This window comes from Aethina tumida, chromosome 2, assembly GCF_024364675.1.
Source record: "Aethina tumida isolate Nest 87 chromosome 2, icAetTumi1.1, whole genome shotgun sequence".
Lineage (NCBI taxonomy): Eukaryota > Metazoa > Arthropoda > Insecta > Coleoptera > Nitidulidae > Aethina > Aethina tumida.
The window spans coordinates 31,647,312-31,673,820 of record NC_065436.1 but is presented as its reverse complement, the minus strand read 5'-3'; the positions used below and the strand labels follow the sequence as shown (position 1 = coordinate 31,673,820).

At 28.5% G+C, this 26,509-nt stretch overlaps 1 long non-coding RNA gene across 2 annotated transcripts in view; it reads left to right on the top strand.

The window, feature by feature from the left end:
* The window catches only part of LOC109600447 (uncharacterized), a 108,623-nt gene that overhangs the window by 23,994 nt on the left and 58,120 nt on the right, over window positions 1-26,509 (top strand). For both annotated transcript variants that reach the window (XR_007547321.1, XR_007547322.1), the window contains one exon: window positions 11,460-11,503. This is a non-coding gene — a long non-coding RNA (uncharacterized LOC109600447). The remainder of the gene's footprint in view (window positions 1-11,459; window positions 11,504-26,509) is intronic.

Genomic DNA, 26,509 nt, shown 5'->3' with positions numbered 1-26,509 from the left:
TACTCGATGACGATTTATTGTATTGCCAGTTTACCAGGTTATGAAGCTTCCAAAACTATTGGCTACCTAACGATGGAAATAAATGATCACCTCATACATCAGGTTTGGGTGAGTTATGTATCAGATTATTTGTGAATAAAAACAACCATATTCTACATCTATAGAAAATAAAGATATATAAAAGAGAAAGAGAACATGTAGGTGTGGGCATGAAATAACGAAAAAATAAACTGGAAAGAATAAATATAAGTAACTTCTAATTTCAAAGAAAGTCCTAGACCAAAAGGTCCCATGTACGGGGAGACGCCAGAAACAATAAAAATAACGAGATAGTGGCGGAATGCCATTATACTTGTATTTAGGCCAACCTGGAATGCCTAACAAGTTTACCAGGTTACGGAGTTTCAAGATCTGTTGGCCACCTAACTAAGGAAACAAGTTCAGCACCTCATACATCATCGTTGGAAGTGTCATGTACCACACTGTTCCTGAATAGAAACAATCTGATTCAGGAAACATCTGTAGGTAATAAAGACACTTTAAAAATAATGAGAACATTTTAAATGTGAGTATGAAATGAAAAACGAGAGTGTGAACGTGAGAAAAGTAAATATAATTTGCAACTCCTTGTTTCAAAGGACTTAGATCAGAAGGTCTCATGCACGAGAAGACTCCAGAGTTAAACGACGTGCAAAATATGACAATTTATGTTTGCACAACCTAAATTCTTCGTTCATTTACGATGCATGCAGCTCTCTCCTAATTCCATATAAGCACAGCCAAATTTTTATTCCGCGTTCCCTGACATAATTGCACATTTCACCTGCTAATTATATGCATTTGAAAGCCGAATAAGGCGTGCGGCCGACTAGAAAGTAAAGGGAACAAAACGAAACGGGATGTTTCACCAGATTCAACGAGACGCACACCACAAAACAATGTCACCGCTGCGGCTTCATTTAAAAATGCACAAAGGCTCGTGAAATCGTAACGATTGTTTGATCACCAGAACCTCCCACACATGTTCCCGAATCGTAACAATGACAATTTTTCGCTTTAACCCGCAGAGCGCACATCCGAAAAGTCGGACCAGAGAGAGTAATTCACCCCAAAGTATAATTCATCACGTCGAAATTTTCCCATCGGCCGTGCATAACAAGTCGGTGACGGACTTTTTATCCCGGGAATGATGGATGGGCATCTCGTATGCAACGCCAACTGATTCGGCCTTTATGTGCGCGGAATTTCGCGCCAGATGCGACCGAACATGCACAAAACAAATCCGGGGACGGTGGAAAAAAACGTCGCGACGATCGTTTCGGAAAAGCGTTTTTCGCGGAATCATTAGCCGGTCTCTGGCGCTAACGCGACTTATCAACGATCAAATTAAACTCGGATGATTAATGGCGCCTTTTTTCGTTGATGTGACTGCCACGTTGCAAATATGAGAACACGATTATTTATCCATCCCCCGTCTCGATTATGCTGTCGTAAACATCCATCTTTGCTCTACAGCCTTTTTTTCATTTTTGATTTTCATTGCAATTTTGTCGCATCACTTTTTGTATAGATCAGACATTTTATATCCTTTATCATATTCAGATATTAAAATTCTGCTGATTAATACATCTTCGATGAAAACCATTAATTAAAATTACCAAATTTTAGCTATTGTTTTTATCATTACATTTATTAATATTATTTTAATTGCATTTGTATGTATGAACATAGAACATTATAAAACAGTTATATTCGGATTTATAGTGATTATTCTAATTTAATGTTTTTATATGTATGAATTGTATTATCACGAAACTAAGTGGAGAATTTATCGTTAATTAATCGCTAATTAGTTATGAAAAAGTTAATTTTGTCGCTTAATTATTGTTTTAAATTTTGGATAGGTTGAAACCTTCACGTCAACCATGTAAACATAACTTTAATCGACATAGAAATCTTTTTCATCTAGTTTATAATTTGCTGATAATTAGGAATTAATTAGTTGTGAAAAAATTATTTTGTAGTTCAGATTATATGATGTTTTGCAAATTTTATACAAACAATTTTTCATAATTTTTGTTGAACAGAATTTGATAAAATTCTTTCTAATAAAACTTTTTAATCTTCGTTTCTTCAGTCACACAAAATAATTTGTTTTTGTAAAAAAATTTAATTAAAGTGTATTCTTACATTTGTATTCATCTATTTGCTCAGATCAATCTTATCCTTCACCAAAAATTCATGTTTCAACTTTTAACAGACATAAATTAACCAAAACAATTCTAGTAATACTCTTAGTTCTACCTTTCTTCAGTAACATACAAAGTAAATTATTGTTTTAAAGAAAACTTAAATTAATAAATAGTTGATGTATATTTGCATATTCTATAACAAAATAAATATTTAATATTCGCATTTGTTCAAATTAAAGCCAATATTTACCAAATATTCTTGTTTTGACTTTTTATAGTCAGACATTAATTCAAACAACTAATAGGACCTTGCCAAAAATATTTAAATTAAATTGTTTGAAAATATAGTTTTATATTTAAAAATAACGGCACATATAAATTAAATAGGTCAACCGTCTGCGGTTTCCAGGAATCATATTACTACCGGTCGACGGTGAACAAGTAAATAATGCAGTTTTAATTTGATGGGGACAAGACGTGTTGGCAGTTTTACCTTAGTTATTCTCCATTTTCACACGCATTTTTCTGTTGTGTTGATGTTGTAAATGTGTCGTGCGGTGTTCTGTATTCTCCGACTGATTTGTGAACGGGTGTTTTACCGACACTGTTTTTAAGGTTAGGATATTTGTTGTGGCGACAACTGTAAAAGAATGTAAGAATGTATCTAATTTATTCTTAAAATATTTTACAATACAATTTACATTAAAATACTTACTTGAAACTGAATGCATATAAATTAAATGGGTCAAATGTGTGTCGTTTACAAAAGTCACAATAACTGGCATATACGGTTGCATTTATATCGGTCGACGGTTGCAAAGTGCATTTTTGACAGATTTCTATGAGTATAAAACGCGTCTGCAATTTTAACACGGTTTTTCGTCGATTTTAGAGGAATTGTTTTGTAAATGTGTAGTATTGTGTTCTACTTTTTCTTCAATTGATTTGTTCAATAAAAACGCAGGATGACATGGAAATTTGTAGAAATTATTGGTATGTTTTATTGAAACTATTTATTAGGTTAGTTTGGGCAATAATTTCATTTTGTTGTGCATTCATATTATTATCACTGTAATAAAACACTTATGTTTTTATTCTTTTAACATATTATCGAAATCATTATATACATATTTGCTGAGAAAGCATAAAATTATATATAATTAATAGTAAAATGTATAGACAAATGTATTAAATTAGTTTAGACTGGTTAATGTAGTAAAGTAACTGCAAATAATTGAAATATGTAAAATGTGTGTAGTCTCAGGATCCAAAACAATCAAGTATGTCGCATTCTGATTGGTCGGCGCGTCGGTTACCGCAAATTCTGTAATTTCTCCGGCTTTTGTTGAGAATAGACGCGTCCCCGATTTGTCTTAATTTTTCGGCAGTTTTTACGGATTTTTAATCGTATTTATTACTGTAATTACGTCGAATAGTGTTTTATATTTTATCCGACTGATTTGTGTGTAATTTAAAAGGAAGATTCTGTAACAATGTTTCAAAATTTAGGGTATGTCTTATTGGAACGTATATTTATAGTTGGCCATGAATTTGTAATGGCTGCCATGTAATATTACAAAGAAGTATACTGGTAAACGTAAAATAAATACAAATATTTGGAATAAAGGATCAACTTAATTTTGTACAACTAATTATGGACTAATTAAGAACAAATTATGAATCAAGCGAAAACAATTTTTGTGTTATTTAAAACTAAAGCTGTCTTGGTAAGTTCCTAGATTTAAAATAAACAAATAATTCAGTGAGGAATTTAATTTTTTACATTTAACAGCAAATTTTTCATTTAATTCAATATATACTTATGATAAGTCTGCATCATTGGTTAGTAAACATTCAAATTGCATTTATTCGATTTCATTCAATTTAAAATTCGAATTTTGCATTTAACCCAGCAAGAGTGAAACTGAATGAAATACATATTTAGAGGTGTTAGAGAAGGACGAAAGACTTGTGACGTCTAAGTAAGCTGTGCATTTTTCAACGCTCGCAGCATTTGATAGTATTTCTTAGAATTGCTGTTTTGGAGACAAGAACAAATATTGATTATTTTTGACGTTTGCGAAACATTTCAATAAGGTTTGAACAGACCAGTTTTATCTTATTTTTCATATTTTATTAGTAAATATTTTATATTTTTAAATAATGTTAATTTTATGAATATGTAGTGTGGTGTTCCATATTTTCTGAATTTTTTTCTATATTTATACTGATTTGTGAAATTTCGGATGTGTTTCGATTTTTCCATGGTTTTTCGATAATTTTCAGGAATTGTCTTGTTGTGTTGAGTTTGTAAATGTGTAGTATTGTGTTCCATTTTTCATTTATTTGTTTTTTGTGATAAAAACACAGGGTGTCATGGAAATTTATAGAAAATTTTGGTATATTTTACTGAAATGTTTGTTAAGTTAGTTTATTAGGTTAGTTTGAGCATTAATTTCTTATTGAAACGCATTGATATTATTACTACTGTACTAAGCAATACTTTTATTATTGTTTACATTTAACAATTTTATATTAAATACGATTTTTATTAATTATAAATATATTTTGTTTAAGTGTTCTTGATTATTTTGCTTAATTATGCGTGCTAATTCAAATTAACTCGAGACTTTTTTAATATTAATCATCAATATGTATATTTATTTTATATATTTAATTTTATTTATTTATTTTACTTTATTAATTGTAAATCATAAAACATAAAAGATTTATAATCAGAAGTTTTCTATATAATTTGTGATTTTCATATTTTTATAAATATATTTTTATTACTTACAGTGCACTTGCAGTGACTATTATTTTTTAGTTTTATCTTATATTTGATATTTTATTAATACTTTTTTTGTATTTAATAAATTGTATAAATAAATTGTAAGTCTAATTTTGTTTAAATAATTAAAGTTTAATTTAGTACTAAATTTGAGATACACTATTCCAAGAAATAAACCCACCACACCAATAACAATTGATTATTATTAATATTTTCTGAAAACGAAAAAAATAATCATATACACTCTTTATATATTTATTTAAAAATAGATTTTTATTTATAATTGTTACAAAAAATTTTAAAAATTTCTTTTGTTATTTCTGGTAAACAGTGTGTAATACGTGGGCCGTCTGAAAAGTTTTCGACTTCAACGGCTTCCTGGCCGCACTAGTCAATAAAAGCTAGTGAACGTAGTTGTGCATCTTTTGATAGTTACTAACCAATGTTTAGGCCATTTTGGACGCGCAGTTTTTAGTTGACAGTCGTTTGAGTGAGTCGATTTGAGTGTTTTTGTGAAAATGGAAAATATTGTGTATCGAGTTGTTATTACATTTTTGTTATTGAAAGACAATACGCCTAAGCAAATCAAAGATTGGACTCGGGAAATGGGAACTCTGCACCATTATTTACCACAATGAAATTTTGGGCATTTGAATTTAAACGTGGCCGTAAGTGCTTGGGAAACGACGAACGTTCAGGGCGCCCAAAAACTGCAACTACTGATGATAACATTGCTAAAGTTCACCAAATAGTGTTAAACGACCGCCGAATTAAAGTGAGAGAGATAGCATGTCCAAAGAACGTGTCTGTTGCATATTAAATCAAGATTTAGACATGATAAGGCTGTCCGCGTATTGGATGCCGCGTTTGCTCACGTTAGACCAAAAACGTGTTCGAATGAACATTTCCAACGTTCTGTTGGCGTAGTTTAGGCGCAATAAATCCATGTTTTGGCGCCGATTGATTACTGTTATTGAAACCATTATACGCCCGAAACAATAATAGAGTCAAAACAGTGGACTGCAAAGGGGGAACCGGCTCCAAAACACGCAAAAACTGTTTTTTTCGGATAGTCGTGGAGTTATCTTAATTAATTACCTTGAAAAAGGAAAAACCATTACAGGAGCATACTACGCATCATTACTTGATAAACTGAAGACAGAAATTGTGGAAAAACGGTCACATTTGTAGAAAAACCGCCTCAGACTTCAGTGGTTGTCATGGCGAAAATCCACGAATTACGATTTGAACTCCTTGACCAACCGCCTTACTCACCAGATCTAGCCCCAAGCTACTTCTTTTTATCCCCTCATCTAAAAACTCCGCTCTGAGGACAGAGATTTTCGTCAAATGAGGAGGCAACCTTTGTGAACAATTATTTTACAGATAAAAGTGCCGAGTACTATTTGGATGGGTTAGAGAGATGGGAGCATCGCTGGAAGAAGTGTGTAGAGTTACAAGGAGACTATGTAGAAAAATAAATAAAAAATTTAAGAGAAAAAAGTTTTGTATCATTGTTAGGTCGGAAAATTTTCAGACCACCCTCGTATAATATATAACTTTTAATATTTTTAATTTTGTACAGAGTCATAAATAAATAATAAATCATTCAAATTAAATAATTAAAAAAATGAATGTAAAAAATATTTTCTTGCCAGAAGTTCTAAAAGCGGTTCAAAAAAGATATTTTACGCCCCCGGACCATATTTCACCAAGTCCGCGTCGGGACGTCGACTTGTTCTGGATTTATTAAACGGCCAACACGCGTTAAGTTATATTTTGCGTACCGGAACCCATTTACATCTATCATGCAGTCGCGAGACGTGGTCGGACGGTTTTGGGTGGATTTGCATGGTAATTAGAGATAACTAATGAAAAGGGACGACTTAATTTCGTTTGAAATGCACCGTGCAACGTTAAAAGGGTTCGTTTTATCAATTTACTCCACGACCTAAATCCATGCAGGCGGAAATGGAGACTGTTTTGAATTTGGCTTATTGGATTTACTTATTAGGCAACTACTTTGAGAAAATTTAACTTTATTAAATTAACAAAAATTCCAACTAAAATAAGCAGCTCAATCGTTTTACGTGGGGCTCGACTCATGGTAATTTTTTAAATCAACATCAAAATCGTTCTTTTTCTAAAATTAAGCAATATATTGTGCAAAATACTCGTGAATCATCTTTGAAAACAGGCCAAGTTTGGAAAATGGGTTGAAACCTGATGAAACGGTCCTTAGAGAAGTATTTTCTGTGTATACATATTTTATAATATGTTTGTAAATTTAAATTCAACATCCTCATTCAAAATGTATAGGTTTAAAATACTTTGGTTTAGGACTAGATTAACATTTTTTCACATTAGGGTCCCCTCTCGCTTTCCACCGAGTTTCGGGCTTGTCGAGAGGGAAAAAGCGTAATTCGAAAAGCTCCGGAATAAATTCACGTTATTGTTTGCGACGGAATACGGCGACATTGAGATGCAAAGCAGGCTTTTGATTCTCGAAGGAGCCCGTCGAGTGACGCGGGATATTTGCAATTGAGTAAAATTCACTTTTTACGAACCGCAGAAATTTAACAATATCTCGAGCTTTCTTAACTTTTGATTTCATTCTCGGATTGAAACGTTGAAAATATTTACATAGAAAATGTTTACAGTAAGTTTAATTATAGGGATAAATATTCAAAGTATTAATTAATCTTGGATAACGTTTGTTAGTTAAATTTATCATTGGACAATTTATTATAATCTTTAACATACAGATTAATTACTAATTAATGATATTTAAAGGATGTTGATATTTTAACACGTAATTAGTCCATGATTCCAATTACAACTAAGTTGTATTCAAGCCTAGTATTTTTATTAAAAAAGGAATAAAATTTGTGCTCATTTTTTTTTAATTTGTAATATGTTTATCTCATAATTCTGGACGAGATTGCATTTGATTTGAATGAACAAGGTTTGTGGGACTACAGAAATGGAGTGGCGCTCGGGAGGATTCCCGATGTTCCTTCCCCACTCTGTCCGTGACGTTTTTTTCTCACGCGATTTTAAACGCCCTCCCCGATACGCTCCCGCGGGTTTAATTAAGTCGTTATTTTTTCGAAAAATTTTACTTCACACCGAGGGGGATTATCAAGTGGTTTGCGTCGGATTTTAAAGATGATGGAATGATATTTGAATGGATGCATTCGTTTGAGCATTTTGCATAGGAATATATAGGGTGGAAAAATGGTTGAGGTCGTCCAACATCACTCATTTCTACAAAATTTCAGAACGTTTGCTATTTTTTCTGTTAATGTTTTTTGATTGTAGCTTTTAAAATAAAGTGGTGGTTACGCATTAAATACTAAAAAAAGTATAAAAATGTTATTTGGATTATCTTCCAAATTTTTTTACGTCAACCTTTGGAAATACTAATTTAAACATTATTAAGTTTTTTTCAAAATTTCAAATATATGGTGATTTTTTAACTTTATCTTTTCCTTCAAGTCAATAAACTTATAAGTATAAATAAAGAGTTTTCTTTACCGTCCACATTTTACAAAAATTGCAGCTGTTTTACAACCTCTGGAGATACTAATTTGAGGACTCTAAAAAGTCTTTTTGAATATTTCAAACATTTTTTTTAACCTGAAACTTTTATATATCCCGAGTAATGTACATCAGCCTCTGAAGAATTTGAGCAGTATAAAACAATAGACAGAATTGCATATATAGATTGATTTTTTAACCTGAGACTTTCATGTATCTCGAATAATATACATTTTTTTACAGATATAAATTCTAAATTATCATATTTGTTATGGAAATTGATTTGATTGAAATTTCATTAGTAAAAACTTTTCAATATCTGACTGGAAAAACTCGATACTTAATTTAAAAATATATATTCACCTCTTGTGACAGTTGGGCAATGCACTCACAATTAAATTAATTAAAAATAATGAAGGTGTCAAAAGATGATCAAACAAAAGCCATGTATATTATCAATTTCTGCCAATCCACCTATTTTTTACAATTAGATCAGTTCCATCAATATTGATTTTAACTTAAAACGTTTGATGACACTGTACCGACAATAATATTGTGACAAAAATGATAAACCCAACTCGATTTATTATTTCAAAACCGTAAAATGTTCCATTCCCACGAGCCGCCAATAAAACTTCACAGACACCCAAAAAACAAACAAACGTTTGCATAAAAATAACAAATTATCAAGTGCACACACTCGCGTATGGAAACGGGGCGCGAAACACATTAATATTCTTGTCATTGTTTCCAATTAAATTTAATTAAAAAATCAGCATTTTCGCTGCGAATCCGACCAATCCATGTTTTCAGGCGCAGACCCCGAACGCGGAGTGTTGCAGTTCGTTATTCGCGTGCACAACACCCATTCCGCTTAATTACAGGCCTGTACGGAGCCATAGAATAAATTACAATTAAAAGCTGAGATATTTAATTACGAATTTTTATGTGCGGTGTGTGCACGCCGTTTGCTAATGCCATATTTACGATTGGACCACGGAACATCTTCATTACCGGACCATCTGCTCGAGTGCACCCACCAAATCGTCGCTATTTATGTAACCGGTGGCCCAATAATGCCGACCATGTCTCAGAAATTGCTAATCGAATGAGTCAGAAAAAAATATTACTGATAAATGTGGCAAAAATTTATCAAATAGCATATTTTTCTTTAAAATTTATATTTTATTAAACATATATTTTCGATACAAATTAAACAACAAATTTCCGGAATGGTTGCGGTCTTTTCTAGAACGATTTTCAAATTTGGCAGAAGAAATTCACTGGAAGGAGTTCCCAAATATGGAAGCAAAATCAAAACTAACAGAGCCGTAGACAAATATTCTTACATCCTGCATAAATCAAGAAATAAACGTCGGTCACTTGTCGGTCACTTCCATAAAACGAAGGCTAAAAGAAGCTGGTCTCTGTGCTTGAAACTCAGCAAAAAGGCCTTTCATCTCTGCAAAAATTAGAGCAGATGAGCAGTGGAATACAATTTTGTTTTCCGATGAATGTTGGTTCCAATTATTCAAATCTGATGGCATTTTAGGAGTGACAAGACCAATTAATGAAAGGTATAATCCCAAGTACTAACACTAGACATACTGTGAAGAAGTATGGTGATGGAGGCGTTATGGTTTGAGGATGTTTTTCTGGGTTTGATATGGGCCTGCTAGTTAAGATAAACGGCATAATGGACTGTTTTGTTCATCGTTACATTCTGAAGAATCATATGCTTCCATTGGCCGAAGATAACATTAGTTAGTTAGTTAAAGAATGGTTCGCTTATCAAAGAATATGTGTAATGTCTTGATCAGCACAAAGCTCAGACTTCAATCCAATTGAAAATCTTTAGGATGAAATTGATCGGAAAATCCATTCATAAAGACTGTCAAATTTGAATGAACTCTACGAAGGAGTGCAAAATCAGTGGAAAGCAATAAAAAAATTATTTAGAAGTTATTAGAAATAATGGATATGCTGCTAGATACTAAATAAAGGTCGGCTAAATGTACGGTTGTTTTATTTTACTTTTATCTATTTTTGACCTTTAATTTTTTTCAAATCAATACCCTTTTCCGTTCTCCATAAACTTCTAATGAATAAGTTGGTAAATCATTCTGTATACTCTTTCATGTTCAATTTCATAAAATACTAGAACTACTTTTTTCAAAATATATGTAACTTTTTCTTTACTATGATAAAATTAATAATAGAGAGGTTAATATATAACCAATAAACCGATATAGCTCCAAAAAATATAAAAATATTTAATTAATATCCACTTTAGCATAATCCAATAAAAATCCTCTTTGTTTTCACTTTCCCTTTATTAAAGATTAGCCGAAGCACCGCTGAAAAAAGCTTCGCAAATACGTATAACGTCCCTCCAGGGGCAAATCCAATTTACCTAATCTCGCGTATCGGTCGGTCAAGTGTCAATTTGAATGAAAGAAAATCCAGAACCTGGATGCGAACAAGAAACCACGCGCAAAGCTCCCGGATGGGTTTCCAAGTGGCTTTTATGACGGTTCAAAGGTTTTTCTTTTGATAAAGATTCGCTTACCGACGACACAAAGACGTTGCCGCCATCCAAAGGGGGCCGACGCCCCCCTCTTCGCCCTCCCCGCGCAGGTTTTACAATATTTACATGTGTGTGTGCTCACCGTCATGTTTAATTCCCTACGCCGCTAAACTATGTCAAGTGCAATTATGATTATGATCTGGATTTTTTTTCTGGAGGTCAAACTAACAAGTGGGCGAAATACGGAAAAGAATTTATGATCAAAGGACACACTTCGCGATTCCGGGATTTTTCCGGGCTACATTATTTTTTTTGTTGGGGGTACGGTTTTGTTTATCGAAACGCTTGCAAAAGAATTTGTTATCAAAGGGGTTAGTTTGTTGTGTACTAAGTGCGATTGTTGTTTCAGGTTATTATACGAGCTGGTTTGGAGTTCTCAAGCTACTTTTGGAGGTGAGTGAAACTCTATTTTAAGCAAAAAAATTTATTTTTGTTAGTCGAGTTCATTCATTTCTTTTGTACAAATTTTCCTTTGACCTACTGGTAATAATAATAGGCCTATTAAAATTTAAAAATATGTTGAAATACATAATTACATACATTTAACATTAAAAAATCTTTCAAATTATAGAATTTTAATAATACTGAATTAAAAATATACGCTATTCCAAGAAATTAACTCACCACAGCAATAATTATTGATTATTAATAATAGTTTTTGAAGACAGGAAAAATCAATTGATCTTTGTATATTTATTTAAAAATATTTATAAAATTCTTAAAAAATATTGTTTTTCTAAAAAAAAAAATAAAACTTAACAGATATTTGATGTTTTTAAAAAATTAAAATTTAACTTAATATAGGGTATTTCCATCTCCACCACCAATCACAACTTCACATCTCCTTTTCTTATTCAAAATATGGGTTCGAATTTCATTTTAGTCTAAATACTCTCAAATTTCGAATAGTTATTTGGACGGTCCCTTAAACGTGTCTCAATAATGTTCCAGATATGATCTATTAGATTAAGATCTGGACTGTGAGCTGGCCAGGACATACCATTAATCCCAACGCCAGCAAGATAATTTCGGACAACATGGACTGTATGTGGTTGTGCATTATGCTGCATTATTAAAAAAAATTGACCTATAAAAGAGGCATTTGACACATGTTCTTCTAGAATGTTCAAAATGTAATGCTCAGCATTAAGCTTCATTCATTATTTATCACCACTAAGTCGGTACATGATGTTAGATGTCCCTCCACACCATCATTGAGACCTCACCAAATAACGTATTTATGAAGTTATGCTTCAATTCTTCTGGTGTGGGTCTCATTAGACTGAATTTATACACTGAGATAATTTTATTCCATATATTGAAAAAATGATACTATTAATAAATGTATTTCAACAAGAACCCAAAAACAAATTCAAAATTGAGACGGATTGGTTAATTTAATGTTTTGTCTTACTCGTCTCAATCTACAGGCATCATTTCTATAAAAAACATGGAGGATCACGTTTATAACCCACTTCTGCATAAAAATTCAATTCAAAAAGTTTGAAGAAATATAAAATTGTCGTATTTTCGTAAAATTTTATGATTGTTCTATGTAGAACCCAAAATAACTTAAAAATTTAAGTAGCACGGATGATAAAATAAATCGTACTGATTATCTTATCAATTTAATTAATTACATTCCCAGGGAAAAAAACTGAGCCATTTATTTAATGACTATGCAAAATACGGAACCTACCCTTTACGTAAGTAAAATATTTTCTCCGACACCAATTAATTTTCTAGATTATATTAATTCAAAATTAATTACAAGCAGTAATAGCGAGAGATAAACTGTCGTATTTACAAAGCAAATAGATTTTGACTCGGGGACAGACCTGAACTGAACGGTATTAAAATATGCATACAAATGAAACCCCCTGGGAAAAATGCCAAGGAAGACGGAGCCTGATCGTGTATTAAACATGTTTCTAATAAATAAATGATGTACGACCACGACTCTCTATTTTACTTTGAGGCAGTATTCCGTGTAATTTAATATTTCTGCTGCTCAAATTACACGCGTTTATAAGAAAGTACCTTTCCACTATTGGGAAAGATTATTTGTAATTATAATGTGGTGCTCGGTCCTTATTTGTCGGCATTTCGTTTAATAAATTGCTTCAAATTATAGACTGGTTTTTTTCTGTTGTTGTAACCAGCCAGGAAATGGGTTCTTGTTTTTGTGTCCGTGTCTTAATCCATTTGACAAATAAAAATTAATTACTGGCGGGATCTTGTGCAAAATTGAATTCCTGGTTCCGCCTATGGGAAATGAGTTTGTGCAGACCCCTTCGCGGAGCATGAACGCGGAGGGTGTCTCACCACTTGACAGACAGGAATTGGTCACGCAACTGCGTCATAGGGGCTGCTGAATGTCATTCTCCGTTCCATATTTAATATGCTAATGCCCATTTTAAACTGCTAACTCATAACTACATATTTTAGTTTTGATGTGGAAATTATATGGTGATTATTGTTTTTTTGTTCTTTAACGGTTCGTGTTATATTGGTACACCGTGAAAGTACCAAGATGGATCTGGGTAATGAATTTAATTATGTTTAAGTGCAGTTATTTTTGTTGTGTTGTTTTTACGGTAATAGTTTAATGATAGTCGTAAGCACTAGGCAAAAAGGTCAAGTCATTTGTTGCTTAAAAAGGAAGCCATTATTTAAGTAAAAGCTGTAAAATTTATAAATAATTCAGGCGTTCGAGATTCAACTAAGACCAATATTTAATGACAAAATTTTACTATAATTTTCTCTCTATTGTTTTATAGAAAATTCTATATTATTAACCTGCTTTTTACAAATTACAAAATGTATAAATAAGATTATAAAATTCAAAATAATTGTGAGGTATTTACAAAATGTTGAAAGCAAATTTTAAAATTTTTTAATTTTTTCAATTTGTTGTCTCTTTCTTTATGTTTATAAACTTTATAATTTTGACAATGAAATTAGTTTTACTGATCCAGCAAATTTTTTTTAATAACTATTTTTTTTATATTAAATATTTTTGTATATTTTTGCATGTATATGTATATTAACAATATTTCATTTTTTTTTCAATTTTAACAATTTTTGTACATTTTTCCTGTTTCAATTTATTTTCCAGATCATCCGTAGTTCTATTTAAAAAATAGGCATATTAATAATTTCTTACAAATATTGGAATATTTGAAACATAAATTTAAATGGTTCAAACTTTTTGTTGTATGTATTTTAATTTTTTAGACTTTTTTATTACTGTTATATAAATTTCAATAATATTTTTTAATATTTTTTGTACGTTTAACAAATTAATTTACTTATTTTTGAAAATAATAAATATATTTAAAAATTATAAAATAGTTAAGTAAAATGAATATTAAACAATATATTATATAGTTACAGATATTTAAAATTTTGTGAATTAATAAAAAAAATTATATGTATTTCATTTCTCAATATTCTGGTTCTATTTTCAGAATTTTTGGACATTTTCTCTTCTTTAATTTATTTTAACTTTTTTCTGGATCATTAATAGTTTTATTTGTTTATTTCAAATATTTAAATTTTAAATTTATGAAAATTTAAATTTTTAAAAATTTTGGAATATTTGAAATATAAATTGAATAAATAATTTTAAACTTATATTGTATGTATTTTAAATTTTTATATATTTTTAAATTTTAATAATATTTAATTGAATATTATATATATTTTATGAAATATATTTGAAAATGTTTATAATTATTGTTATCCTATTTCTGATATTTAAAAAATCCCATACATGTTTAAATTTTAATATTTAATAATTTTATGTAAATTTTTGAATATTTGTAATATAAATTTGAATGGTTTAATCTTGTTGCTTTATATATTAAATATTTATGATTTATTTGTATAAATTGATAAATTATATTCTATGCATTTTTGGAAAAATATGTGAAATTTATATTATATTATGTAAAATGAATATTTAAAAAATATATTTTATAAATTCAGGCATTAAAAATTATGAATTGAACAAAAATCCTTAGTTATGCTTAAAAATGTAGCTAAAAATATTCCAAATATTCTGTGTACAAAAAATTTAATTTTAGTTTTGTACAGAACACAATATGAAACCTTTTTTGGGTTTAAAACAATAAAAATTTTTAATATCAAAGTACTACATATAATATTTAAATGCTACTAATCTAATAACTATTATGTTTATTATATAAAAAAACTGTGTGGACAGATAGAATCTAATATGAATCCTTAATGTGTATTTTCGCTTTACAAAGCCCGATATAAATCGGCAATGAGCTTTATATCGATTTAACCGGCGAACAGTCAAATCTGTACGACATTCAATTGGAAATAAAGGCGTATTGGAACAAACACAATTACCAATTTGTCGGAAACGATATTGTTCCCTAATAGAATACTACATTGCAACTCCATAAATGGCTGCTAACCCTTGGCTGGCTTACATTGAACTTTTTCCTTTATTGCGCCTTTTATTAGCCCATAGATGCCGGTGAACGTAAAAACATGCAATGGAACTCGTTACTTTCAAACGTGGTGTTAAATTAACACAACAGCGAATTTGATATGTGGCGAACCCAGTTTAAATTAGTCCGTTCCTTCGTCGAATATTTTTCAGCCGAACCGGGCACTCAAATCTTAATGGGTTTAATAACATTGCGTCGTCCCTGAAACGCCGTTATTGAATCATAAATGGGGCGATAAATCCGAAAAAGACGACCCGACTGAGTAATTCGTTATCGTGCTCCTTCGAAATATATCGCCGTAAAAAACCGCATTTTTGAAGATTGTAAATGATCGATCTCCTCGAAATGCGGAATATTTTAAAATGTGAACGTGTATGGGATTGTAATTTTTTTTGTTTGTTAATCGGGCGCACCTCGCTCGTTTCAAATTAAAACGTGATCATGTGAATGGCATAATTTTAATGCAGACGTGGTTTGACTATCACTAATTGCAGTCATTAATTCGCCTCACCTTTCTTCGGAGCATCTCCGAGCGATGGTTTCGAATTAATACATAAATTAGAGAAAACCCAAACACTTTAAATCAGTCACATTGTATAAACAGACAATGGGAAAATGATTAACTGCAAAAATTTCCGAATTTATTTTCGCACGACCGGCCGAGTTATTTATTATGAAATATGGTCGATTTTAATTTTCGTGGAGATGTTTCCAAGCTTAAAATGTAAGGAATTATTTGTTTATACAATGTGGCCGCTGTATGTTTTCATAAACACATAAATCTATCGACAGGCCATACACGCCTGTACTTTGTCTCTCTCCAGAAAGCAAATTTTCCACACTGAACCGATCAACAGCAACTGGTCGAAGTATCCACGTACTATTCAATATTTACTTTATGTTTGTTGAGCACTCACTTTTAAGAGAGCGGCTGCCATTGAATTGATTGAAAAAAATAAATTAGTTCATTAAAATGAGCTTTTTTATTTAAGATGATTTGAAAATGTCTAATAAATATTTTAAAAAATATTAACAAACGATAATTACTATAAATAGAACAGCATAGAATAACAATAAATAAATTGTTAAAAAATTGAAGTAAATATTTTCCCAATTTTACAAAAAAAACAACAATAATTTTTAATTTTTCTATTTCTTTAACTTTCAATGTTTTATATATTTCAATAATTTTCGGGATTATATAATATTTTTTTTGTATTTGGTTATGTTTAGTTTTTATAAATTAATAAGAGAAATTTTAGAATTTTAAAAGTTAATATTTATAAAAATAAATTTTTAGTCAAAATTCTGAAAAAAAAAAATTGTGTAATTTTTACATATTTCATATAGTTTTCCAGATTATATATTTTTTTATTTAATTGTGTATAATTTTATAAATTAAAAAAAATATAAAAAATACATAAATTTTAAAATTTTTACAAAATTATTTTAAAACAAATTTTCGTACATTTGTCACAAAAATTTGAGTTATTAAAATGTTATTAAGATTTTCAAGATTTTTTTTTTAATTTTCAGATATGTATAAAAAATAAATGTTTAGTCAAAATTCTGAAGAAAATAAATATTTTGTAATTTTTGTTCAATTTTTAGATATTTCATAATATTTTCGGTATTATTTTATAAATTAAAGAATTAATAAAAAAAATAATTTATTATTTTTTAATTTTTGTTCAGTTTTTAAAATCTTCAATATTTTATATATTACAATAAGTTTCATTTAGTTATGTATAATTTTATTAATTAAAGAAATAAATTTGTTTTAAATTTATATTTATTTATTTTAATATAAATTTTCGAATATTTATCATAAAAATTACTAAAATGTTACTTTTCTAAAAAATATATTTTTTTTGCGTAAATGTTGAATAATTGTTCTGTTGCTAGATAATTAATCATTAATTAAATTAAATTTTTAAAAGATAAGACTACTTTTTATATTTCGATATATAACATATATAATCATTTATTCGGTTAAGAAATATTAAAAAAATTTTAATATGTACTATAAAATTATTATTAGGATCTTATATAATATTATAGTAGTAATATATAATTTTCAAATTTTTTACTTTTGTACAATTAATGTTCTAAATATTTTATATATATATATATATATATATATATATATATATATATGTTAGCTTACGTCATCATCTTCACCGATGGACCGATGCGACGGGCTCACATCTATTTAGACTATTTTGTTTTGTAAACAAATCTGAAGGACTAAAAAGACAGATTAACAGTCGCTAATCTATCATATATATATATATATATATATATATATATATATATATATATAAAATGTTTTAAAATATTATTATATATATTAAACCTAAACAGATTAAAAATAAATAAATCTTTCAAACATTGTAAGTAAATATTTACCGGGTATCATTTTCCAACTTAATCATAAAAAATAATTTATTTTATTTTAATAATTTGTACATTTTATTCAATTTTCAGAATTATTTTTTATTTTTATTTCAATGGCTTTTCAAATTATTAGTATTATTATTAATATTATTTTTGACTTTAATCGTGCAATAATTTTATTTATTAAAATTATCCCTATTTCTGATATTTGAAAAAATAAACTAAGTTTTAGTATTATTAAATATTAATATTAATCTTTTAATCTGTTCAAGGTTTTATACATACATACTCAGTTTTCTGAAAAAATTAAGATACATTTTTCAAAATTTTTACTATTTTAAAATAATAAAAAGTTCTTAAAGTCTTTTTAAATAATATGTTCATTTTTTATGAACAAGAAGAATTACGGTTGCAAATAATTGCTTAAAAAATAAGTATTGTGTAGTATGTACATGTACATGTACATGTAAATATTTACTAAAGTGTCATTTCTCAAAGTACTATCGTTATTGTATCAAGAACAAACACCACGAAACTCGCTACATAAAGACCGGACAGAACGAGGTGGAATGTACTTTCAAATTACTTATCCATTATTGTCGGATGATTGATTGATCGATCCATTCGGCGCAGCTTTGAGTCGTCGGTGCCGCCATTAAGCTACCCAATAAAAAAAAAAAAATAAGACACCCAATATTAAACCTTGTTTAGACTACAGGACACATATGTACATATAATTTATTTTGATTTAAATTCATCCTCAACATGATGCGTTTGACGGGCTGTTTACGATTCGGCTCTCTCCCATTGTCAAAATAACCGTTTGAGGCATTCTCCGGCACGGATCTGGTGCCGTAATTGAATTTCCAGTTAATGAATTCATTTGTTAGAGCTGGCATGTTTGTTTAGCGTTCAAGGTACCCGTATTTATTATTGATTCGTGACGTCGTCAGCGTTTATCAAATACTTTTTTTTCGATTTCGCCAATCTGGGCATCTATTATCGTACGAAAATAAACTTAGATACAGTGCCGAAACACCTTTGTGCGAACAATAAATATTCATAAGCCGTAAACAAAATGAAAGAAATTTCGGGCCGGCCCGCTTTGATCTCAACGCCAAGGCGATAACTGAATAATTCGACGCAAGCGGCCAAATACACGGATTTATTTAATCATGTGAAACATAAAAATATACAGCCCGGGAGAATTTATCGACTGTTTTGCCGGTCGATTTTTGTTAAGCCGTCACACGCCGTTCACAGACCAAACGGTCCGTGAAACATCCTTCTGCCGAAGCTTGTTTTACGGAAAATAAGGCAAAATTGAAATTGTGGGTAACTGCGTTGATTTATGAACATCATCCTTAACGTTCTGATTTATCGGTTTATTTTGGTGGCACGGTGGTTAAATTAGAAGTTACTCATGTAAGGAAACATTGATTCAATAATTTATCTCTTGCTATAACACACAAACTATTAATTGATTTTTATAATTAACTTTCGTTCTTTTGGAACTGACACATGTTCTTCTTGCATTTGTAACAAATATTATTATATTAAATCACCATAAAAAGGACAAATCTAATTTGAAACCAACAAAAACATTTTAACCTGATGTCCCGACTTAATTGGATATCGTTTATCCTGACTTTTATATTGAATATTTGATGTTATAAAATTAACACCATATGGCACATGTGAGCAACTAGACACAATTGGACTCTTTTATAGTTATAAAAACTCATTATGCATTTAAAATCGTTACGAAATTATTTTTCCGAATCGAGCATTGATCAGTTTTTATTGAATTGTCAAACATATGTCTGGTACGCGTTGCGGCATTCTATTAAATAAAATATTCGCCGATTATTAATTGAAACATTTTAAATCATATTTTGAAAGAGCAACGATCCATAAATTCATTGAATCAATTGAAAAATATATTTTAAACGTAGTAATGAAGCAATTTTCGCGTATTAATAGAGATGTTTCGGAATTCACAGCAAGAGAAATTCGAAAATAAAGGTGTGATGATTGGTCCATGACCTGCGGACGGATGGATTTAACGAATCGTCCCGTGTCACGATAACTATATGTTTCGGTTAATTATTAAAATGGTTCCAGTAAATTAGCCGGTTATGTGGTGTGAAATGCGGTTCTATAAATAAAACGAGTAAATGGGCATTTTGTAAAGTATGGGACTGTTTGCACGAAAAAGTGGGTTAATAAGTTTGTTTAAATTTGCGTATGTTTGCAGTGATATTTTTATGAAATAAGGTACATAATTATTATTCCAATTAGCGCTTGTAAGATTCTAATCAAACAACAGCGGTAAATTAAATCTATAAATAATTAATTAATTCATTTTAATTAATGATTACATGATTGCGAACGCGAAAGTAAATTATTTTACTTATGTTATTGGCAAATAGATATGAATCTTAAAATTGTCATACAGTATCAAAATAAAAATGACAGAATATTTTTTAATAGGTTGATTATTATCAATTTAACAAAAATATGATTAGAAATCAGTCTGTGGCATTTATGCATTTATGGTAAATAGATAAATATTTATTTAAAGCTTATTTTAATGTAATACATTTTGTGTAAAAAATAAACACAACATTTAACGATGAAAAATTGTGTAATTTATAGAATACCACTTGATAGGTACTTAATATATCAATGATATAATTAATTTTATTATAATTCATTCTCCAATTTATGAAATATAGCCGACATTAATTTTAATTTATAAAATATATCTGAAAAGAATTTATGGTATATACAAATTAATAAAATTGCTAGGTTTATAAGTTTTGTAAATTTTTCAGTATGTTTATAAATTTTAATTAATCATTGTACAATTTAGAAATGTAATGCTAAAAAATGCACAATTAATTATAAATCTACACATTTCAAATATTTTTACTATTTTAAAATATTTAAGAGCTCTAAAACTATGAAATTATGACTCAATAGATTCTAGACTTTTGCCTCTTTGTTTATATTTATGTGTATAAGAAATCCTAAATAAAGTGTTAATTTATTATAATATGCAAAGAGAGAGAAATCTAAATATTTAGAATATTGTTGAAATATATTTAGTATTTTAAAATAATTAAGAGATTTTAAAGACTTTTTAATATAATAAAACAATTCTAGTAAAATTAACAGTATATAGAAATTGTTTAATAAATATTTTTAAAATATCGACAAAAATTTAATATCAAGTTCAGTGAAAAATAAACAGATATAAAATAAATAAATATTTAAAATAGTGTAAATGTGTGTGTTGTCATTTCCTTACTTAACAATAAAAATAATTTGTTTTTTTTTATGTTAAGATAAAATTTTAATTCGATTTTCAGAATTGTTATAAATTTTCTTTATATTTATTTCAATGGTTTTTGAAATTATTCTTATTATTACTAATATTATTTTTGACTTCATGTAATAATTTTATTTATTAAAGAAATGCCTATTTCTGATATTTAAAAAGTACACTAAATTTTAATATTATTAAATATTCATTTCAAGCAAATTTTGGAATATTTATATATTATATAATATCTTAATCTTTTCAAGATTTTATAAATTTTTAGAATATATACTCAGTTTTTTTTTAAAAAGTAAACTATACATTTTTTAATATTTTTACTATTTCAAATTAATTAAAAAGTTTTTAAAGGCTTTGTAATACTTTAATATTATTCCTATATATGATACACTTTTGTTTAGAAAATTTAATAATAGTAATAATTCTGTTCCTTTTTATGAACAAAAGGAGTAACGGTTGCAAATAAATGCTCAATAAATAAGTATCTATTTAAATTAAAAAGGAACATAATAATAATAATGTTTTTTTATAAAATGTGAAAATTTTTAAATATTTAAAATATTTACAATCATTTAATATCAACTACAGTGAAAAAATAAAAAGATTAACAAAAAATAAATCTTTCAAAAAATGTAAATATTTACTTGGTGTCATTCCCAATTTTATCATAAAATATAAATTATGCTGTTTACTTATTTTTAGATGATATCTTTAATATACTTTATGATTTTTGTTTAATGTTTAAAATTTAATTTTTTTAGATAGCTTTCGAGATTATTATTTACGGTATAATTTTATTAATTATAGTCTATTTTGTATATTTAAAAGATATAAATTTTAAAATTATTAAATATTCCGTGCAAATTTTAAATTTTTTATAGTACACTTTGAAATTAAAATATTTTGCTACATCTTAATCATTTCAAAATTTTTATTAATTTTCAGAATGTGTAATTTATCAAAGTTTTAGTTTAATTCACAATTTTGAAAATAAAATATTTACTATATAATAGAATAATTAATAGAATAAGCATAGAGAACTTTGTTTATCTTATATTTAAGAAATACATTTTGTAGAATTTCATCTGAGAAAACAGTAGTTTTGATGATTAAAAATTGTATTATTTATGGACTTTACTTAAATCGATAATCATATAATTAAAATTTTAATTTTAGTTATATTTATTCTAATATAAAATTATAATATATTTAAATTAAATTTTTATTTTTATTTTTTTTTTTTTTTTTTTTTGACATTTATATATTATTGACAATAGAATATCGTTATTATATATTATTTTCAGTTTTAAATTTCAATAAACGGCTTCATGAAAAGTTTAAAATATTACGTTATTCGAGCTCGTCTTAATTTTTGTCATGGGCTTTTTCATATTTTGTTTTTGAGTTTTTATTTATTTGGGTTTTAAAATTGTTTATCTTACATATAAAATTGTATTTATCAGAACAAAAAATCCAAGAAACATGATTTTATCAAAATATTAACTTAGATCGTTGTTGATTGTTGTTTTGATAAAAAAAATCTTATCAAAAGAAAGCTTCTTAGAGGGCGACGCCAGATATTTAATTTTTAACGACCAGTCTAATATACATACTAGTGAAATTATTCGTTTTTTTTCAAATTACTTCAGTATGTTTATAAATTATAATTAATCATTATAAAATTCAAAATAGTGAGGCCGAAAACTGCGCACTTAATTATAATTCTAAACATGTCAATGTAACGATTTGCAAGAAACCCAACTAGCTAAACAAATACTAATTGCTGTGCGTCAAATTGGTTTAATTACTGTGTACATAAACATTAAAATTACATGTCGAGTATACTGCTTATTTACAGTGTTACAGCATGTGTTGCTTGCAAAATATTTTGAATAAATGGCAATTATAAACATACATTTTGTCGTCGAGAGATTATTTATTAGCGGCGAATGTGTGTTTGTACGGTTTTTTAACCTCATCAACAGGCGAAGACTTAATTTGCATGGGAGTGGACGAAAAAAGGGAAAACGCTGTTTGTTTTCACAACTGCGCAATATTTTCTTCGCAAATATCGAAAAGTCAATAAAGAAATTAATTTCGTTTTGTTATTGTTGAACTAAATGTGGATGTTGTTGATTGAGACGCGGAATCAAAGAGTTGCTGACGAAAATAATTTCGTGGAGTGCGTGGCTAAATAAAGAACTGCCGGCTGTATTTTAAGAACGAGTCGTTTTGTAATTCATTTGAGACTAATTTAAATTTTAAATCGTCGGATTCTTCAGCAGTGTTTTTAATAATTGTTTATTTATCAATACCTATAAATAATATCTGCTTGAGACGCTGAACGTTATTAAGGCATTAGCATATATGGCGATGTGACAAACCGCATGACAAATTATGATCGTTTCATATTTTTATGTAAGCGCCATTGCAATAAATCATATCCCAATTTGCGATACTTAATATTCACACATAAATATGCTAATCATACGTTTTATTTATCTGATTATCAGATTATGTCGTAAAAAAACTGGAGGATAATATTCGCACCTGAACGATGCTGCCACGGACTCCTTTTGTTCCGACATTCCGGTTTGATTGATCAAAATAATCTCGCGGAGGCATAAATCAACGCGAGCGACCGCTTAAAATATTTATAGCTCCGCGTTCCATTCATTTGCAGCGAGTGCATGGAGGCGCCTAATCATTCGTGAAATCGCTCCCAAGATTTAATTGGACTGGAAGCTTTAACGGTGTTTCGACAACAACGGAAATTAGTTGTAAAATATTATTTGAGCCGTTTCTACAGATCGATCAATTATTGGCCATCCAGCTTTTTTTAATTGATGACGATTTCGTTGCACAAAGCTCGTTATCGTTTTCGTGTTTTCGTTCAGATGTCGTGCATTAATCAAACGTCAATTGCCGGAGTCCGATATTCAAAACGACGGCGGGATTATTTATACGATTTTGAGGGAACGGGACTCGGGCATATCTTATGTTTAAGTGATAATAAATTTGGGTTTAATTTGCGGCAGGATTTATGTCCGTTATAACGTTTTTAATGTCCGTTTGTTTTAAGTTATGGGCAGTAATCTCGTTTTGGAGGATTTTCGCCCACGAATAGAAAAATATAACGCAACAACAACTTTCCAGTTTCCAATTGTAAGAACAAAGGTCACTTAAATGGAACAATAACACAATCAGCAACTAGAATTCTTATTGTTTTATTGTTATTGAATAGTTTTTGATTAAATGGTGAAATGTCGATGGCACAATGGATGCGTGAATACGAATCACATAAATTGATAGGATTCCAATTGTGTCTCCGACCTTTTATTGAAAAAAGTTTCTGTATAAAACGAGCAATTCACCTAAAAGTCATTTTTATTATCTGAGATGCTTGTTATCTTTCGCGCTTTATTCTCGTCAGCCTCACGCCTCAGAAATAACGAGCTCGTTTATAATATGAGACGTTTACGGCACAAGATATAAAGGAAAATTAAATTTTTGATAATAACACGATAGCCGAGGAAATATATATTTTATGGAAAATGATAAGGGGAACTGCTCATAGAAATATTAATCGAGGACATTAACATAATAATTACACACTTTTTTGCACATAAAAATCAAATCAATTTTTATTATATTTTTTCAAGTACATACTTATAATTTAATATAAATATTAAATTAATTCTATTATAATTACTATTATTAAATCTTTAAAGAAAAAAATTACAAATAAAAACATAATAACATAACTAAGAACATAAAATAGATTTTGTTGCACTAGTAGACCTTGTAGATTGTTTCAAGTGATTTTCTAGATTGATTGATTGTGCATCTGAAAAATCCATATTTCATTTTTTGTTGTACCACATTCATAAAAAATTTCATCAATTGAGTTTAAAAAATAAAGTGCTTACACTGACATGTACTTCATTATTTATTGTTTTTTTCTTATGTAAAAAGTATCTGATTGAAATCCATTAGTAGAAAAATTCAACTAAATTTGTTTTACTTACTTTTTAGTAAGAAAAAAAAAATTAATTTTTTTTTTTGTGTTTTCAAAGAATTTAAATAATTTTTATGACAAAAAATTGTTCTTCTATATATGTGTTAGTTGTGCCTTGTTTAAACAAACAATTTGTGATGAAATATAAATGTTATAAGGATGATTAGTAAAAGCAATAACATGTGTATTAAAATTACAATGTGTCTTTATTTCAATCAATCAACTCAAAGTTTACAAAATAAGTCAACAACAATAACTACTTACATATTTAACACAAGTTAAATATAGAACCAACGAAAATGTGTCTTGAGTAAGATATTCACAATTTAACGGTTACAATAAGAAATTATTATATAAAATATAAAAATAATTCACCGGGATCTCCTGTAAATTTCTCAAAGTTATTACTTGGTGATAACAACAAAAATTAACACATCATAATTAAAATGTAAAATAAGTTAGGAAATATAATAAATAAAGTTAAGTAAGCTATAATATATTAACAGGTAATTTGTAACTAAAATAAAAAGAGGCACTGCACTACATCATCTTATTACCAATATTATAGTCAAATTTTATCAGAAGTACTTTTCTTTTACTTTTTTAATGTACATAATACATAAATTAATACGTACATAAAGAAAAGTGCAAAGTTTTGTAGATTTTCTAACAGTTAAATTTATTAACATACTTAAATAAATCGATGTTTCCATAAAAAAATTAGAAACACAAAAAGCTGTGCCATTTTTATGTATAAACTTGAGTTGATATAAAAAAAATCTTTGATCCCTTTGATTATGAGGGAGTGATTAGTAAAGCACGAAACATATAGAGAAGAAAAATAGCTGCAATTGTCAAAATATATACACATATTTAACTACAAAGCAACTCCAGTAGCAAAATTCTATTAAATTAGATTTATTTTAGAATTTTAATAATTGTTAATAACAAAATTTTATTAAATGGATTTGAGCAATTAAAACTGACATAAAAAAAATCTACAAAATAACTGGTTAGACCCCATCAGTTGGAAAATACAACAAAAAATATTTTTTTGCGTTTTTCAATATTTTTTTGTTTTTTTTTTTTTGTTTTTATATCTACAAAATATATGTTTGGACTCCATTAGTTGGAAAATTCAACTAAATTTGTTTTGC